At 34.7% G+C, this 6000-nt stretch overlaps 1 protein-coding gene across 1 annotated transcript in view; it reads left to right on the top strand.

Moving 5' to 3' along the window:
• Window positions 1–3690: 3690 nt before the first annotated feature.
• Window positions 3691–6000, top strand: part of CYTIP (cytohesin 1 interacting protein) — an 83967-nt gene continuing 81657 nt past the window's right edge. Inside the window, exon 1 of the mRNA XM_023622942.2 lies at window positions 3691–3984. The gene's annotated coding sequence lies outside the window, so the exon portion shown is untranslated. The remainder of the gene's footprint in view (window positions 3985–6000) is intronic.

The raw sequence follows: 6000 nt of genomic DNA, 5'->3' as shown, positions 1-6000 counted from the left end.
TTTAGTATTCTAATTTATTTCCTCTATAGTTTATTAGTGATATCTCTTTTTTAAGGGATTGTTCTAGAGTTTGCAATATGCATCATAATCTACCTTCAAATATTGTCATATCAGTTTACATATAATGTAATAATTTCACAAAATATATTTTCGTTTTCTCCCTCTTGTCCTTTGTGCTTTTGTTGTCATACAATTTACTTTTATATATATTGTAATTTCACAGTATATTGATTTGATTTTTGCTTTAAACTGTCAGTTATATTTTAAATAATTAAATTAAAAATTTTTAAATGAGCGCTATTTTTTCCTAATATTTACTATATCTGCTGCTCTTCATTTCTTTGTGTAGATTTGAGTTTTAATCTATTATTCTCTTTATTCAGAAGATTTTTCTTTAACATTCCTTTTACAGCACTGAATTCTCTCAGCTTTTGTTAGTCTGAAAACACTTTCATTTTTGAAGAATATTTTCACTGACATACTGTTCTAAATTAACAGGTTTTTTTGTTTTTTGGTTGTTTTTGGGTTTTTTTGGTCGGTACTTTAAAGTGTTTCATAAGCTTCTAGTTTGCATGGTTTCTGATGAAGTCAGTGGTGATTCTTATCTTCCTCTGTTTGTGCTGTGCCCTTTTTTTGCTGTCGTAAAATTTTCTTTTTTCACAGGTTTTCAGCAATCTGATTATGATTATGATTATGATTATGATGGGCCTGGGTATGAGCTTTCTTTGCTTTTATCCTGCTTTTGTTTCATTGAACTTCTAGGATCTGTGTATGTATAGCTTTCACGAAATCTGGAAAATTTCTGGCCCTCACAATTTCTTCAGATTTTCTTCTACCTCATGCACTATCTTCCATTTTATAAGAAGCTTCAAATACATGTATATTACACAACTTGATATTGTTCCATTGGTAACTGAGGTTCTATTCATTTTTTCTGCTGCTGCTTTTCTCTCTGTGCTTCAATTTGATTCATTTCAATTGATTGTGATTTCAAGTTCCTTACTTCTTTCTTTTGCATTTTCCAATCTCCTGATATGCCCTTTTAGTGAGATTTTCATTTCAGATATTGTATATTTCAGCTCTAGAAGTATCATTTGGATCATTTTTATACCATTTCTTTTCTCATTATTTTCATGTGTACTTTTAATTCTCAAGCATATTTATAATAATTTTTAAAGTCTTGTTTTCCTCCGGGTCTGTTTCTTTTACTTGCTTTTTCTCTTGTTTATGGATCATATTTTTCTTCTCATTTGCATGTCTAGCAATTTTTTTTTAGATGCTGGACATTGTAAAGCTTACATTATCGAGTGTCTGGATTTTATTGTCATCCTTTCTGGAGAATTGAAATTTGATTTAGAAGACATTCAAGAGGCTTGAAGAATAGTTTTGTCCTTTCAAGCCTTGTTTTTTAACCTTTGTTAGGGTAGGTCTAGAATAGCCCAACTCTAGGGCTAGTTTAACCATATTACAAAGATGTGACCCTCTTGAGATTTCAACTGAACGCCCTAGGTTTCAATAAGCTCTCTCCACTCTGTCTGGTCAGTACTCAAATATCTCCCAGCCCTGAGTGAGCTGTGGGAATTGTTCAGTTTACAGCTTCTCACTAACTGTTCTTTGCCTTGTCTCAAGAAGATTCACCTATGTAGCACTACTTAACATTAGTGAAAGACTCAAGGATACCTCAGTACAGACTTTTGAAGCTATTTCTCTGTGAAACTCTCATCCTGTTCTGCAAATACGAGTTATCTTAACCTTCTCAAACTCTGATCTCCATCTCCTCAACTCCTTACTTCACTTGCCTCCTGGTTCCTCCTTTCTCCTCACAATCCTCCAGGAAGTGCCTCCAGGAAAAGATTCTGGGCAATAATGAGGATGCTTGTTTCATGGTTCTCTTGTTTCAGGGATTATAATTCTATGCTTTCTATTGTTGAATATCTTAAAAAATATATATATGTAATATAACATATATGATTATATAATATAAATATATAATATTTCATGTATATTTCACATATCTATTTTACACTTAACATTGTATATACATTTATTCATTTCAGATTATTAGCTGTTTATGGTAGGAGGGTAATTATAGTACCAGATAGTCTGTGATGGATGGAAGCAGAAGTTTCTTTTATTTTAAAATTTTTTAATGTATTATATTTGTTTTTCCAATTATTTACCAAAAGCCTTGTCTATTCTATGAACTAGGTCTTTTGAGACTGAATCAAGTCCACTGCAATGGAATAAGTACCTAAAATAAGATTTTGGACATGTTCAAAATTCAGTAAATTGTGTTTATAATATAAGGAGTGACTGGGGACAGGGAAGAAAAGAAAGATCACAGGAGCTTCATAATCATTTGTTCATGTTGAGGGGTTGATATAGACAGATGGTAGGAGTTGGTGAATGATAACTTTTGAGGGACAGACTACTTGTGAGAGGTGCAGACATCTCCAAAATTGTCCCTCTAATGTTTGGTTTCATTGTAGGCATAGCTTGACAGAAATATTTGGTATGGTACCTATATTACTTGGATCTTTAGTGTTACTTCTCTATGAAATTTGCAATTTTTACAAAACTCTAGAACAAAACCATTAATTATTATTCTAAATTAATGTAGGTGATTATATATACTTTCTACACTTCTATCTTATTTCCGATAGTTACGATTTTTTCTCCTCTGGAATGGTGGGGGTTGGAGTGGCAGGTACCTGACATGCATCCTATTGTGGCACTTATGCTCCCCTTTCTTACTACCAGTTTTTCTTCTTTTCCTTTCTAATTGTGTATATTCTTCCATTTCTCACTCTTTGTTACTCAAGAAGCAGTAGATATTGGGAATTACAGTGATGAAGATTGGTTTAGAAGGAGAAAAAATTCCTTTTTCACATGGCTTGGTCACCTCTGAATCATGACTCACACAAATCTAGCTTAAAGTATTTTGAGGCTAGATTCATGAAATCAGAGCTTGTTTATTGAAATTTAAGAAAGAATAACTCCAGGGGCAGGTTGACACAGTCCCCAGTGGCTTTCAGTACTATCATAATGTGCCTTCTTTCATGCCCACTCTAATGAAATAGGAATGCTGAATTACTGCATATTGATTTTGGCTTCAGTTGAGAGAGCTTATTTAAAAGCAGGATGGAGCAAAGAGATAATATGTGTTTGCTTAAGAATATACAGTGCACATCAATTGGATTATAAAAAAGACATAACATTTAACTTTTCTTGTATCTGTACTCCTTTTTCCTCCTGCTAGTTTCTCTGAAGGAAATATCTGCAAAATTGACCTTCAAGGTTACAGGAAATAGGCCCTGTTTCCAAAAATATATTTAAAAAATATTGTGCCCTATCATACAGACCATAGCAATACTTCTTAATTGTATTTTTCCTGGTCACTAATATTTTAAGAATCTGATGGCTTTTCTCCACATTAGAAATAATTATATGCACATATACACCTGTAAGATTTTACATTCAATCCAAGATATCTTTAAAGACCATGAATAGACCCCATGTTACGGCAGTATTTTGGATGAAGATAGAAAAGAAATGTATGTTTTGCTGGAGACAGGAAACTGACCTGTGTTGAACATCTATTTTTTTAATGTAAATTATTTCATTTAACTATTTAGAGGCAGACTGTATTTTTCAAAAATGGTGGCAATAATATATAGTTTTTTATTCTAGAAACTTGCCGCTGTCTCATCTGTGGAATCTAGTTATCCTCCACTTGAACTCATGGGGCCTATATGGCTGTCTCAATGAAAAGAATGCAGCAGAAGCGACATACATGACTTCTGAGACTATGTCATGAAAGAGATTACATCTTCTTCCTGGCTCACTATTTCTCTCAAAATGTTTACGCTTGGAAGTCAGCTACATGATGGAAGATCAGGACTCATGGAAAGATGACATGCAGGTGTTCCAGTCAACAGCACCACGAAAGATCTCAGCCAACAGCCAGTATTAACCATCAGACATGTGAGTTAACAAGCCCTCAGATGATTCCAGGCTTCAGCCTGAGAGTTATCCATAGGCTTTAAGTCTACCAACTGAGATCCAAAACACATCAGAGTTTTGGAACAGAGACAAAATATGAATTTAATCCTTAGCTTTGGGCTGCCCCTGCTGAGACTGAGTTGAAGAGACATGAGCAACCCTGGAGAGTTCTTAAAATTGCAGATTTCCAAGGAAAATAAATTTCTTTAGGCCATTAAGTTTTAGGGTAGTTTTACAGGCAGCAGTAGATAGCTGGAACACAGTTTGATTTCAGGAAGTAAAGTGCAGCCAAAACTAAATCTAATCTATAGTAGCAGCTTTAGGACCAGGATGCAGGCGGAAATGGGAAGCATCTCTAGGAGAGTGTTAGTGAAATCCTAAAGGAGTCAAGGAGACTTAGAGGAAGCCTCATGGACCTTGAAAAGACTGTCAATGAGCACTTAAAGGAAAGACAGGAAAATGGTATTGGAAGCTGGAGCAAAGGGGACTCTTGTTATGTAGTGACAGAGAGTTTAGCAACAGTGTTTCCTGCAGTAAGGTAGAAAATAAGAAATATACCTGTTTTCAGCTAAGGAGATTTTCAGAAAGAAGGTTGAAAGTGCTTTGCCTTTTGTCTGTTTATAGCTGCCTGTAGTAAAATGTAAGAAACAGAGATGAGCTAAAGAAAGAACTGTTATATATAAAGACTCCAGGACTTGCTGGGTTGGAAAAGAAAACTGTTTCTCATTCCCAGCCTCTCCAGATGGCAAATGACACTAAAATTAAGATGTGGCTTCTGAGCAGAGATCAAATCCAGGGTGCTGTCAGGAAAACATGGTCTAAATATAAAACCTTTGTTAAGACCTCATAAAGTTTTAAGATAGTGCCTTATAGACTATTTCAAACAGACAAAAGTCCCTCTAAGGATCTTAAGGGGTGCCTCACAGATTCCTTTCATAAAAACAATAGCATTACTAAGAATCTTAAGGTGGGTGTCATTAAAGAGAGCCCAAGTTAGAAAAAAGACTTACCTCAATGAGATTTAGACACATTGTTTTTGTCTGACTGAGTGGATTATAAATTGATTCATAAGAAACCCACAAAATGTTTAAAGGAATTTTATCACTTTGTACTGAAAAGGATAGAGACAAATTAAAAGAGGCCTTTGTACTCCCAAAAATCTATGGGCAGGAAGCAGACTAAGGAAACCACTCAACTGAAAAGATGACCTACATTTTATGGAATAGAAAAGATAAGTTAGTGGATTGAAAGAGGTCATAATGCAGAGCAAAGAGCCAACGAAATTTCCCAGGTAGTTGGAGTGAGCTCTAATCAAGGAACTGGTAAGATGTTTTTGGCTGTATTTCACAACTGTTGTGAACCAGTGACTGCTGTGTTTCATCTCTTTTCTCCTTTTTGAATGTTAGTACATTTAATGGTTTGCCTCTATTTTTCATGTCATTGTATGTCAGGTGTGTGTAAAATACATGAATTATCTCTTTAGTTCACAGATCTGCAGATAGAGAGGAATGACACTCAAAGTTATAAAACCAAGGGACCACACCTAAAGAGCTTCATCTGATTAGATGACAAGATCCTGGACCTTGAAAGGGGTGATTAGGCACATGTGTGTGGTGATGGATTGTAATTAGTCTTTGGATGGTAAACATGTTGTGATTTACACAGTAATTGAAATATATAATGATGTACACCTGAAATTTATATAATGTTATAAACACTGTTACTGCAATAAAAAAAATAATAATAAATTTAAAAAACAATTAAAAAAAAAATATCCTGGATCTCAAGCCTAAGCCTGATGAGCTTGGAGAAGGGTCATGGGGAAGAAAGTCAGTGTATTTTGCATGTGGAAGAGATGTGAATTTGTGTGGCCTGAAAGTCGATTGTGACAGATTTTAGTTTCCAAGAACAGCCTCCATAATGCTGTGGTCCCAAATGCTCTTCCAAAATGTTGCCACTCCCCCATTAATGGAATATATGTCCCATCCCATAGACCTT

Source organism: Equus caballus, chromosome 18 (genome assembly GCF_041296265.1).
Source record: "Equus caballus isolate H_3958 breed thoroughbred chromosome 18, TB-T2T, whole genome shotgun sequence".
Classification (NCBI taxonomy): Eukaryota; Metazoa; Chordata; class Mammalia; order Perissodactyla; family Equidae; genus Equus; species Equus caballus.
Note: the sequence above shows the minus strand (reverse complement) of the source record. Positions and strands in the feature narration are given on the sequence as shown.